This window comes from Diadema antillarum, unplaced genomic scaffold (assembly GCF_040938485.1).
Source record: "Diadema antillarum isolate AM-2024a unplaced genomic scaffold, OU_Dant_1.0 seq00001184_RagTag, whole genome shotgun sequence".
NCBI lineage: Eukaryota > Metazoa > Echinodermata > Echinoidea > Diadematoida > Diadematidae > Diadema > Diadema antillarum.
Window position 1 is genome coordinate 501930 of NW_027271984.1, and position 14470 is coordinate 516399.

General features: G+C 42.0%; 1 pseudogene; it reads right to left on the reverse strand.

The window, feature by feature from the left end:
* Window positions 1-1641: 1641 nt before the first annotated feature.
* On the reverse strand, window positions 1642-13526 carry LOC139744487 (arylsulfatase J-like; annotated as a pseudogene).
* Between the last annotated feature and the right edge of the window lie 944 nt (window positions 13527-14470).

The window sequence follows — 14470 nt, forward strand, 5'->3', positions numbered from 1 at the left end:
TTTAACCATGTTCTAAGGAAAATTCTTACCCAAACAAAAGAGAGAACACAAGCCTTATTCCTTTCTTTTGGATATTTTTGTATTTTTCATCTTCGAGGAATCCATTCTCGTTTGCTTGAAGTAAAATTGATAATTATGTCACCATATGAGGTGTTGAAGACTTACCAGAGATTTTTTTTATCGTTGATCACTTCTTATTTTTGTTTTCATTAGCATCCACTCCAGAGCCTCTGATGTTTATAAGTTCACATTTTAACTTTGACCAAATCATAGGACAAACATGCTTATTTGTATGTCAAAGTATTTCCTTTACTTACACAGAGGGAGAAATTGTGTAATGGAAGAGAAGATGAGAAATTATTCGAGTAGCGTGTGGCAAAGAATTTTTTGTTTGCTATTTGACCTTTCTGTGGATATGCTTCAATGGAAGAGAAGGAAAAAGAAAAGATACATGTTAATAAATGAATATCATCATGTATTATGGAATGGTTTTTGGTTGTTTCTGCTTTTCTTTTATTTAAGAATGTTGGTGTTTTCATGGATAACCTAATTTATTCCTCTGGGTGTGATGTGTGTGCCATAACTTTTTGTAAAGCATTCGGTGTCATTGTCCTACTGATACAAAGTGACTGTACCGTCGCCTGTAAGTGATAAGTGTCAAGAAATGTGATCGTTCAGTGAAATATAACATTACAGTGCACTCCCATTACAACAAACTTGGTTATAACAAAATTGTAGTTACAATGGAGTTAAAAATTTGGCTTCGACATTATTCACTCTATGTTTTATATTGTTTATTTGTTCAGTTATAACAAATTTTGATATAACAAAAGAAAACTGCTGGTCCCAAGGACTTTGTTTTAATGGGAGTTCACTGTACATTCTAATTTTAGCGAGACTGTTAGAAAATTAACATGCCATTAAAGACAAATCTGCCTTTGAGAAAACAGTCTTTCTTTGTTTGTTTTTTCAGACAATTACAAATTTACTGACACCAGTGACGTAAAGAAAGTCTCTTATTACATTCTTTTCCAGTTTTGGCAATAGCTGTGTGGTATGCTTCATAATACACTGTAATATACATGTATCCATTCTGTTCCAAATTAAAGATAATGGTAAGAGGCGAATGATGTATTGCGGCCTTGCGAACCAGTCAAGACTATGGGAAAATGCGACGAACATGATATGGTTTAAATCCTTTTTATTGACGGAAAGGGAATGTACTGAAGTAGTATTCATCCACAGACGGTCAAACACACCATGTATTACATTCATATCATATATCGCATTTCGATTATGCATGTAGTGTGCATTGTATTACATTTCGGCACATGATTATTTTAGTGAAGAAATACTTGGGAGAAGGATGCAACTAATACATGACAATGTATCATTTTTTTCATAGACACATTTGAGACTGAATTTCCATCATTTTATAGCTCATTTGATGTCCTTTAATAAATGAAACTAGGCCTATACCATTTTCGCTATTTGTTTCTACTCTAATTAAATTGACAGGACTAAAAATTGGTGTTGTGCTCTGACAAGTTCCTCACAAAATTCTGACAACTTCGAAGAATCTGCTCAGGAAACTTCAATATCCTGTCTAGCCAATAAAGGGTATTGAGGTTAACTTTTTGTCTAGCACTCCTTGCATGTCCAGAGACCACCGTGGAGGGCGGGATCCAAGTTGCAGTCCTTGCTGGCGTTGGCAGGAGGCACAAAGCGGGTGCTGTTGTAGTAGTCCCACAGACGGCCAAGAAGATTGTCTACCACGTCGCCCATCGAGTCGGAGAGGTCGTTTTCCTCCAGTGGGTCGGCGGTGATGTTGAACAGCCAGACGGCTTTTCCCGCGGTGTCGTTGGCACTTACGTTGGACAGGCCGGATTCGGGCGGAGGAAACCACTCTGTTTTCGCTGACCATGCAAAATCACAAAACTGATGAAAATAAGGTATAGATCGAGTAACGGCTTGCAGTGAAATGGAAAGTTGGAGAGGAAAAAACACAAAGGCAGGTAAACAAACACATGAATAGACGGATATAGAGACAGTCATATGGATGGACATGTGGATGTAGGCCTATATGAAAAGACTGAAGTTGAGTTAACAACTTTTAGCATTTTGAATGAAGATGCGTCTTGACTCGCCTCTACAAGAAAGTACCACAAACTACATTGACGCTGTTACGAATTTTATGATTTGGCTGTTTGTCTTTCTGATTTACACGTACTTGTATTCCAAGGAGTATATGCTTAACTTTTTTTTCATGTCCTTTTATTTGTGTGATTTTTTTATTATGGTGGTCATAATCGCATTTCTTGTTGAGTTTTGTAGTTGTGTTGAATATAAGATTACGTTTTGGTAATGACAGACGCTTAGAAACTGTATTAAGCGCGATATATATGTTAATTATTATTATTTATCGCCATTTCTTCCTACTCTGGTATCCGGTGATGAGCTTCATGTCCCCCCGTCTGATGGCGGCTTGGATGCCCACGTCAAAGATGTGAGACTGGTTGTTGTACTTGGAGTCGATCGAGCTCGGCCTCCGCATCAGCGGGTTGATATTGTAGACGATCTCGCGGTCATCACTACCCGACGTGCCACTCCTGAAAGAAGATTTCGTTACTAACCTAGTAGTTACGTACAAATCTAGACGGTGATCCTTTAAGAGTAAGTGAACTTCGAGGATAAGGTTATAGATAAGTATGGGGCGCCAAGTGTCCCATGGTCTCTTTCGTCATGAAATCAGTCATTTCGTCAAGGAATAACAATTTCGTGGATGAAGTGACGAAAGAGGACCATGCGATACTTGGCGCCTCATACATATCTATCCTCGAAGTTAAGGATCACCGTCTGAACGTAACTAATGTAAGCATTAGGTTTCCTTTGGATATGCAAATAGCATGCATAGCATACCAGAGAGTACCGAAGCGATGTTGTCACAGCCTTTTGTTAGACATACACCCCGTAATTTGGGTTTTACAGTAGAACCAGATGCAATCATAAACACTGTGGCAAGGTGAGGCTGTTTTAGACCGTGTCACACCTTTCCGGGCAAGCCTTGCGTGCGACTTGCAAAGAACAATTTTACTACCCGGAGGTCCCCGGAATGAGCCGCACATGACAATACCTAGCACGTATCTCACCCGTAGTCACCCGGAGGTGTCCACGCAAATCTTTTTACCCGAAACCATGTTTAGGCCCTGTCACACCTTTCCGGGCAAGCTACGCAGGCTTGTTACGTGTAGGGATTTTCCAGCATACCGGCAATTTCTGAGGGCGAACAAGGATTTGGGCGAGTCAGTGCAAGTGTCTTACTTGCTGGACTTACTTACTTCTCAGTTTTATTTGAATAAAAGTAAAATGGATGGCTCTGTTGTGCTGCTGCCATTTTTGCTTCCTGTGATTTGTTTGATTTTTGTGGGACATTGACTGTTTCCTTCCCCAAATCTTGTGTCAGATGGTTGTACATGGAACTGTCCACTGGCTGGATACTTTAAACATCATTTGGTCATTTGGTTGTGGAGTAACATTGGTATGATTTTCATACAGGTTTGGGCTGTCTGGCTACTGCTTTTAACACACTGTCTTACCACAGTGCAAGAAGCAGGGACAGTTGCTGTTTGCTACACACCATTGACAAGACCACTTACAATAGATGGATTTCTTTCCAACTTTTCAACTTTTTTTTCAAGCAGAAGGTAGTGAAAATACGTGAAACCCTTATTTTATGTGGTTCCTCATCAGCAAATTCGACATGTAGTGCTGGAGATGACACTGCCAGTGGACTAACGTCAGGTGTTGCCGAGTTCTCTGAATTTGATGCTGTTTCTGTTGATACGGTGCGTAAACTCATCTCCTCATCTCCAAACAAATTTTGTTCACTTGACCCTATGCTAGTGTGGATGCTGAAGGAGTGCATGCACACGTTTCTACCTTACATCGTGTCTATAGTCAGGTCGTCATTAGATTCTGGTGAATTCCCATCGTGTCTTAAGCGATTGTATTAAGAAGTCAAACCTGGATCGAGACGATCTAAAGAACTATCGACCTGTATCGAACCTACCCTTCCTGTCAAAGATAATAGAAAGGGCAGCACTGGCCCAGGTTTCAGAGCACCTGGAACTGAATGACCTGAACAATGATTGCCAGTCAGCGTATCGACAACATCATAGCACAGAGACGGCACTGCTGAAGATGAAGAGTGACATCCTTGATCCTTCAAGCTTTGGACAGAAGACTTGTTGCTTTTGTTGTTTTGCTCGATCTTTCGGCCGCCTTTGACTCTGTGGATCATGCGATCTTACTCCGTCGACTATCTGACTTGTTCTGCATCACAGGCACCGCACATTCCTGGTTTGCCTCTTACTTGTCAGGCAGTACCAGTAGATGCAGAGTTGCATGTGAATTGTCTTCTCCTGAGTCCTTGGAATATGGTGTTCCACAAGGGTCAGGGGTTGGCCCAAGACTCTTTTGCATGTACACTCATCCTTTCCCAGACGTAACTGAGCAGTATGATGGTGTGCATGTCCAGTCGTACGCGGATGATGTGACGCTGTATGCTTTTGCGGATCCTAAAACCCCTGAGTCTGTAAAACAAGCTCTTCTTTCACTGTCCGGTTGCATTGAACATCTGCAGAGGTGGATGAAAGACAATATGCTGAAGCTCAACTGTGACATGACTGAGTTCGTGGTAATTGCTAGTCCACAATCCCGTCATCGTGTAGAGAATGTCACGCTTACCATCTCAGACATCCCTATCAGAGCTAAGCTGTCAGCAACGAGTCGAGGTGTGCAGTTTGACTCTGCACTTAAGATGGACAAGCATGTTTCGAATCTCTGCCGCAGACTGCATTACCATCTGTCAAACATCGCTCGAATTAGACCATTCATTGTCAAGAAAGCATGTGAGGATGCCGTCAGAGCCATTTGTGCATCAATATTGGATTACGCCAACTCGCTGCTTTATGGCATTAATACCCAGCAGGTCCAGCGCCTTCAGAGGTTACAGAATCGTGCGGCAAAACTCATCTTCATGTGCCGTAGTCGTGATCGTGTCACCCCCTTGCTGAAGCAGCTACATTGGCTACCAGTCGCACAGCGCATTGCTTTCAAGATCTTGACAATTGTATACAAGTGTCTTCAAGGGAAAGCTCCTACTTATCTTAGATCTCTGATCATTTCATACTGTTCTGCTCGCCCTGGACTACGTTCAAGTGCAGATAGCACCTTACTCCATGTACCCAAAACAATCAGTAGAGCGGGGGACAATGCTTTTGTGACGGCTGCACCGCGATTGTGGAATGATCTACCTCGGTTCGTCCGCATTTCCCCATCCCTTGATGTCTTCAAGAAGAATCTTAAGACTTTCCTTTTTGTTGCCAATCTTTAACTGAATGTTGTAGAGTGCTGTAAAACCAGTCATTGACTGTGTAAGGGCGCTATATAAATGAGCTGATTGTATTGTATTGTATATTGTACCCATAAGTCGCTCGTAACAGAAAACGGATCGGTTTCAAAGCTCTCACGAAGGTCACATGGAATGCACGCAAGTAGAAGCTAAGTAGCACGCGTCTAGTAGGTAATAAACAAGTGCGAAAATTGCAAACATTCTTGTACGCCCGCGGAAAATCTTCCACTTGCTGGAAACTATACCTCCTCGCCACAAGCCCGCGTAGCTTGCCCGGAAAGGTGTGACACGGCCTAAACACTCTCCGTGGTGGTAAATGGCCACGACATCGCACATGGTACTCTATCGTTACATAAGATTGTGTTCATGATGACTAGAAATTGATACTCAAGACTTGTGTTTGTGTGTAGACTCTATTTCACGGAGCCGCTGTTAAAGAAAACAATGTAAATTTCAAATAAATTTCAAAGAGAATTGAATTAGACTAGTCAATCACCCAATCTTTCAATGGAACGATCGCGCTGTCGATATTTTTCCCCAAATACATCTTGAACGATGGTGATGTGCATTGCGCGCATGTACTTTGATCGATACCTCGCTATAACCGATCGATATGGAATTCGATATCATTCATGAAAACGTACGCGTAGAGCTAGAACGCACGCACACCAGTACCGGCTCTTACGGAGCAGAACATAACCGCGCGGAGAGCAAGGGCCAAATTGTTACAGAGATAATTAATACAATGGTGGATCCAGGGGGGGGGGGGGGCGCAACCGGTGCACGCCCACTTTATTTTTCGTTAAAAACAAAAGAAATAAAAGGGAAAAATGAAATTAAACCCGGAAGTGGCACCAGAAATATTAGTTGCCGCCCCTCTTTTTACAGAATTCCTGGATCCGCCCGTGTAATACGATATGATTTTTCGAAATACGTATAGGCCTACTTTCAGGCGCTTTCACAGGTGAATTTGGCTGTTTTGGTGTACATTCTAGCTGTATACATAAGTTTGATTTCCAGGGTATTGGTACATTTCAAATGTCTATTAGCATGTTATAATTACGAGACTGACTTCTTATTTAAGTCGCACCCTCCGAGGCCATAGGTAATGAAAATTTAGTGCCTTATAAGTCATGAGCAGACGGTGGTAGCCTTGGCGTCATGACAACATTATATTCTTCCAAGTTTTATACATACGTGATGGTGTCCCACATATTGACGCCATCCAACTGCAGCTCTGTCTCATTTATGGTTGCCCCGGCGACTCCTTCGAGTAGTGTTGGAAACCAGTCGCTCACGTGCATCAGTGCAGTGCTAGTGGTGCCCCTTACGCTGGCAGGCAGCAAGGGACTGGTGATGAAGCCTACAGTGCGAATCCCTCCCTCGAAATAGTTGCCCTTGCGGCCTCGCAGAGGCCAATTGCTACCTGCATTTCTGTCCGGGACGCCCCCATTACCTGGTCGAAATCGATGATGGGCAATGAAATGACAACGGAAGAATCATCAAGGTCCCGGATGTCATTCTCAAATACGGAAACTCTTCCGCCTTTTGCATTAGCCTTTTGTCAAGACCCTCTCACTGAAGGGTGAAGACAGCCCAGCCAAGTGGGTTTGCGCTCGGCTGGGCTCGCTTCTCTCGCCCGTTATATTAATCTTACAACGAGAGGGCCTTGACAAAAGGCTACCCAAGTCTATGCTAGGATCCTGCTTGATTTAAAGCTATTCTTTTTATGGAACAATAACGCCTTGCCTAAAGTTGGTAGACCTTTATAAATCTTACCTTCTCTCTTCGCGTTTTGTTGAGTGTTTTCAGCAATGGAAGACAGACGGCTCAGTCATTGTATTCAAAAATAGTGAAAATTTTGCCATGGGATGTTGCATTGACATTACATATGACTGCATCGTGGCACGTAATGATGGCACAATATTCAGTCGCAACAATATGAATGATTCTCTTGCCTATCTATCAGCCCGGGTTCTATCAGTTAAAGGGAAACGCTCGATTTCCCGGGAGAGGCCGTTATCTTGGAAAGTCGAGATAGAGCGTGGTATGACGTGATCGCCGAGGACTCCTACGGTGAGCGAGACTGTACAAATTGAATGGTAATGACTTTTCTGTCTTTGACATAGCCTTAGAAAAAGAAATCATACTAAAACAGCATTAAAGTTAATTTTCATACGCACATATATGAAACAAAATTCCATTTCGCGTATATTCGAGGCAAGAAAATGCAATGCCTTGTTGGATTTTAAAAAAAAATGTCGAATAATAGCAGGTTTACCCTTCCCTTCAGTCGCGGCAGTTAGCACTCCCAGACGGTAGCACTTAAAAGTAGAGGACAATCGCTGCGACTGTGTGAGCTGCTGTTACGCTGCGCGTGCCGCATACCTGAATTGTGCATAGGGATTGTGTGCATGCGTATAGGTGTATACAGTGTAGCGGGGTGGTGTAGAGTTCGAGCTGGCGCTCTGAAATGGGTAATAATAATGGTGTGGAATGGCTACTTTGGGGGGATACGACATATTGCCCTCACTAGAATTGTATTGCCCGAGTCGAATACAATATTCTAGCTCGGGCAATAAATGTCGTATCCCCCTCAAGGCCAGTCCATATAAAGTCGAATGCCCACTCTGCGACCTGAGCCTGGGAGGCAAGTACGAGCTGGTGCGAGCTGTATGGGGCGCCAATTGTCGCATGTAGAATGGTTACTTTGGGGAGGATACGACATATTGCCCTCACTAGAATTGTATTGCCCGAGTCGAATACAATTCTAGTTCGGGCAATAAATGTCCTATCCCCTCAAGGCCAGTCCATATTGCCCTCACTAGATTATTGTATTGTCCGAGTCGAATACAATTCTAGTTCGGGCAATAAATGTCGTATCCCCCTCAAGGCCAGTCCATATAAAGTCGAATGCCCACTCTGTGACCTGAGCCTGGGAGGCAAGTACGAGCAGTTGCGAGCTGTATGGGGCGCCAACTGTCGCATGGCCTATTTCATTTTCGTCAACGAAATGATTTCGTTACGAAATAGTAGGCCATGCGACGCTTGGCGCCCCATACAGCTTGCACCAGCTCGCACTTGCCTGGTAGGCTCAGATCGCACAGTGGGCAATGGGCTTTACATTGATACACTCACATTTGCAACCGTGACTGCCAAGCCTAAGAGCATTTCTGAAAAAAAAAAACAGCGGCTGAAAAAAAAAAAACGCAAAGCAACGCGGTCACCGCGCTCTTCTACGCTTCGTTGAACGCATCGATCTCGCACTTCATGACTTGATCTCGGGAAGTCGAGAGTTTCCCTGACTGTCTATTAAAGATAAAATGAAGAATAGGTACCTTTAAAAAGTTTCCCTCAGTATGCTTTGTCTTAGTTTGTGTTTCCAGTTAAAGTACCTTTCATACAACTAACACAATGAGACTTACTCGCCCCAAATGCTCTTATGTCTTAGTAATCACGCAATGATGGTTTCGGACTTTTCGACGTCGGTCCCATATCGAAAAGTAACGGCACGTCGTATTCTGGCTGGAAATTATGGTGGAGACAATTTCTGAATCTGGATCAATTTATTAGATCTGCACGAAGTTGGTTTCAAGTTCATTTGAATTTCAATTTTAGGTAGAAACAAGAAATTTGAGCTCATAATGTTTTGCAAGATGTAAATCAAGCGATATAGAGGCATTTGGTATTTCCATGAATGTGCTAAACAGTGATGGCGTGATCAGCGAAAAAAAAAAGAAGAAGAAAGAAATAGGCCTCGAGTTGAGAAAAGCTTTATTCTACTTCATCGGAAGCTTTAAATTTGATAGACAAATGTCATTACAATGTAATTACAGATCCAAATCATAGGAATGTGGTTCTTCCATTTAATGCGCTCCCAAGTAAGATTCTAGCACGTGATCTATTCTCACTTGACGTAAACACAAAGACGGTATCGTTCCACAGTCCCTCCGATACCAGGGTGTCCGTGAGATTTCCGATCGACTCGTCTAAGTACGTTATCATACCGGCATAGTACCGGCGATCCTTATTCTCGATGATGCTTCGCGGGTATGCGTACGAGTCCGGTACCTGGATCGGTAAGTGCGGGGCTTGGTAGGCGAGATACAGGAACAAGGGCTTTGCATCATATGGCAACAGAGAAGATGAACCTTCATACTTGAGTTTGTCTGTGTTTACCAATATCATTATCATCATCTTTATCATCATCTTCATCATCATCTTCATCATTATATATATTCGTCATCATCATCTTCATCATCATCATTTTCATCATGGTTATCATCTTCATCATCAATACCATCATCATCATTATATTCTTCGTCATCATCATCATTTTCATAATTATTATCATCTTCATCATCATCATCATCAACTTATAAAACTTTCCAGCTCTTAACAATAGACAGATACATGTATGTACATGTATAATGAGAGAGATAGGTAGGTAGATACATTGTATAGATAGATGGGTAGATAGATAGATAAATAAATACAGTAATTGATAAACAATAGATGGTCGATAGGCGTTGTCATTTCGCTTAGTTTTTTTCTCTCCCTCTCGCTCTCACACACACCCACACACACACACTTCTCTGGCAGGTCTTTGTCTTTATCTTTTGACCTCTCTTTTTTCTCTCTTCGCCATGCAGACATGGCCTCTCTGTCCCTCTATGACTTTCATGCTCTCTTCCTCTATCTCTCGTATTCCTTTCTGTCGTCCTTCTCTTCTTAATTATGTACCCATTATACATCTCTCTCTTATAGCTTTCCCACATTACACACAGGAAACCACAAACAGCGAGAGTGGTGTATTATGTGTGTGTTCAACTCTTTCCATCTCTCTTTCATTTCTCTTTCCCATTATTTCTGTTTCTCTTCTTCTTTCCTTCCCCTCTCTACCTCCTCCTTCCTTTCAGTCCATCTCCTCTTTATACATATAACTCTCTCTTATTCTTTTTTTTTTCATTGCTTGTTCCCTCTTATTCAAACTCTCACACACATAGATATCACACACACTTTCCCTCACCTTATCGGCGTTGTGACTACGAATGATCTCCTGGGCCCTCTCCGTGAAGATCTTCGTGGAGTACTCGCCTTCATAGTCGGGCTGGACGTTGGTATCGCCGTCGCGAAGATCCTTGCCGGTTAAGTTGCGACCGCAGCTGTCTTTCTCGGTGATTTTATACGTGTCCTTATGGGTAAAATGGTCGCCTCTACCGAGCAGCAGCCCTGACATCATTATAAGTTTAAATTCATTCAACAATTCATCTGAATGTCCGATAATGATACTAAGCATTGAGTCGTATTGGGTCATTTATACATTACCATGGGGCGCAAAGTTTCGCATGGTCTCGTTTGTTACGAAATTAGTCATTAATGAACAATAGAGAGACTCTTCTATACAAAGCTCTCATTCTACCTAAACAGATACTCATTTCGTCAACAAAATGATTATTTCGATACGAAATCAGTCATTTCGTCGACGAAATGGCATTTCGTAACGCGAATGCGTTACGAAATACAGTCATTCGTCTACAAAATTACTGATTTCGTGACGAAAGAGACCATGCGACACTTGGCGCCCCATACATTATTTATCAAATTGATCCTTTTCTGTTCTCATTTTTGAAATACATGATTTTACTTGCAACCGATTGACAAACTGCCTTACATCGACGTAAATAAGCACTGATATTGATCAGTGTTTTAGTAGTAGACATGATAAAAGAAATCATGGGCGTACGTACTAGAGCAGGATTTGAACCTACGACCGCCTGATCTCCGGACACGCGTCATTTCCACTAGACCACCGAGCTTCCACCCGACATGCAGCAAGTGTTGGTTCTAATCCTTGTATATGGCATGCAGCGGGTACTGCGGAAAATATTCACAATCATGAAATTATTCCGTCGAGATGTTTTTTATTGCAACTGAGTCGATGATAACAATAACGATGAACAAAATGTTCTGGGAGTTCGAAAAGGGGAGAAATGCAAAAGATGATGAGTACCCTCACCGAAAAATGACTGGAAACCCCTGTTCATCGGCCAGCATGCCTTCTTGTAAAAACCCAGATGCCATTTGCCAACCATGTGGGTGGAATAGTTCACCTCGGTCAATTTATCGGCCAATGTGGCATCGTCCAGCGGAAGGCACTTGGGCATGACCGGTTTGATCACGCGGTGCTGCAGACCATTATGAATCTAGCCGACGGAATAACATATAACGAGTTACTATTAGCATTAGATTGTTGCCAAAGTTGGATCTTCAGCCTGTATTCATTAAGTATGTTATACTAGTACCATACACTTCATCATAATCTCTATCTCACTTGTAACGATACACTGGAAAAAGATATTACGTGATACTCCTGTATCATGGTTACAGTTCGTTATTCCGAAGGTTCGTTAATCCGAAAATGTGACGTGGTTTGTTACTCCGAAGGTTCATTAATCCGAAAATGAAATAAGGGTCGTTATTCAGAAGGTTCGTTAATCCGAAAATGAAACAAAGCCCGCTATTCCGAAGGTTCGTTACGGACCATTTTTTCATTTCGGATCAACGAACCTTCGGAATATAACGCCACAAATGTTCGGATTAACGAAGCCTTTTTTCATTTTGGGATTAACGAGCATCTAGGTATAGGGAATTTATGTGTTTCGGATTAATGAACCTTCGGAATAACGAACAGCACCCTGTACCAAATATCTGTTAAATTGATGGCGGCAATGTATACTTCGGCCATATCCTTTTTTTAAATGTAGATGAGTAATGCTTGCGAAGTGTTTCTACATTTATTGGGCGAGGAAGGGTGACAGAAATAAGAGCTGTTAACGAAACTAACCAATGCTTTGTTTCCTGACTACAAAAGAAATAGATAGAACGCATGACGTCACAGTTGACCCTGGAACCATATGTCATGATTAGATAACACTGGGGAATATCTGTTTTATATTATTATGATAAAATGTCAGTTCGGCAGCTTAATAGACACTGGCTCATTATGTAGGCCTATACATGAAAGTTTTGCAGTTCTCGCGAATTTTCGTGCTTTCTTAGTTACCAATCACGGGAAATGCAGCTCGGCAAACCAAATTAATATTGCTGAAAGAATGTCGCATGCTGTGATCAATTCTGCGGAGAGCGCCGACAAGCGCTGCCATACCGGTCCAGGACATATGCCGTGCAAACAAACAAACAAGCAAAAGGCAAAAACGTATAGGCCTTTACAGATATTCCCGACAAACACATAAAGAAGCCTTTTGGTTACGTCATCAGCTTCCAAGTTCATTGGCCCAATCTGTAAAAAAGATCAAAGATCCTCCCAAAATCCATAAAAAAAAATCCCTAATCATTACCAAAATTGAGTCATCTGTTTTGCCCTCATCAGCTTTTCCTGCAAGTTTCATCTGAATCCGTTCTCAACTTTTTGAGTTATTTTGTACTCGGACAAACGAATCAACATCTTCCTTCCTTCGCGGAAGTAATAACCTGAGATTTTGCTTATTTCTATACTAATACACCCATTGCTTTAATGAATTAGGCAGTTTTGGCCTACTTACACATCCCGACATGTCATAATATCTTGCTTCTCTTCAGCGATGGATGTGATATAGAATAGTGAGGAAGATGCTGTACGAATTTATGAGGCAATCACAGCACGCATACGGTTATAAGACTCATTCTTGGAACCAGCCCACTGATATCTATCCACTGACACACACATTATTCTCAGCGTTTACGAAGGTGGGTAGAGACTACAAGACTTCACCTTTCATTACAATTATATACAACGTATATTGTCCTAATATGAAGGAGAAATATTTCCTCACCACATATCGCCCGGTCAATAACATGCTACGTGTATAGGGGTGCACAAAGGGGCAACATATTAGTTCTCAAGCTTCACTCCGCGACCGGCTAGATCGTCTAGGACAGGAGTCTCAATCTCTGACTCGTTGCTATGGTAACCGACATCGTTGAATCCCATATCATCGACAATCACGAACACGATGTGCGGCGAGGGCGGGGCGGAATCGGCGACGAAGCAGGCGATGGTAGCGACTACAGCTACTCGAAAGCAGGTGGAAGTCGACATCGTCAGTAGCATCTTGCAGCCGACTGTGAAGTAACTTCAGCGATTGGTAATACGAGACTTTTTTCAGGCCGTATTACAAAGACTGAAATGCAACATACATAGATATAAAACAAGCAAAGTCATCAGCGTGACGGACTACTGTGGTAAATAACGACTAGAATCTAGCGGACGAATTGAAATGGGACTAATAAAGTACACACGCAGATACTATACCCTATTAAGAGTTTCCGCAAGTGAGTTTGAGATTTGCTTTGACATCCTCTGATTACGTTTTGTGTTGTTTGATAGTTAAAGGGATGGTATAGTATATTGGTGGGAATGAGGATTGACACGTAACTTCTTGCAAGTTGCTGAGAAACCACTTATGAAATTTTACAGAGTATAATTATCATTCTAAGAGGAATTTAAATTTCATTTGACGAAAATCAGTTTCGAAATGGCCGAGACATCCAAAAACGGAGTGAAACAAAGCGATCCTATTATAAATGGTGGGCCCCACCTTTAATTAGGATTGCTTGTTTTTGATATCTCATCCATTTCAAAACCAATATATTTTCATCAAATATACGTTTAAATCCTTTAAGAATTACATGCTCTTTCAGATGTCATGAGAGGTTTCTCATTTTCTCTCTCTCTCTCTCTCTCTCTCTCTCTCTCTCACACACACACACACAACCTGAAGCCAGGCCTCAACCAAAACCATTCCATTTCTTTCTTTTTTTAAGCCGATAGCGAGTCTACCAACACCAGTGACGTAATGAAAGTCTCTTATGTCATTCTTTTCCGATGTCCGTTTCGACGTGCCTCGATACATGCAATACACTGCCGAACTAGAGATACGGCAAGAGGCGAACGCAATGTATGGCGACCTTGCGAACCAGTCAAGAGCATTGGAAAATGCAACGAAAATGATATGATATTAATCCTCTTTATCAACGAAAAGGGAACGTACTTAA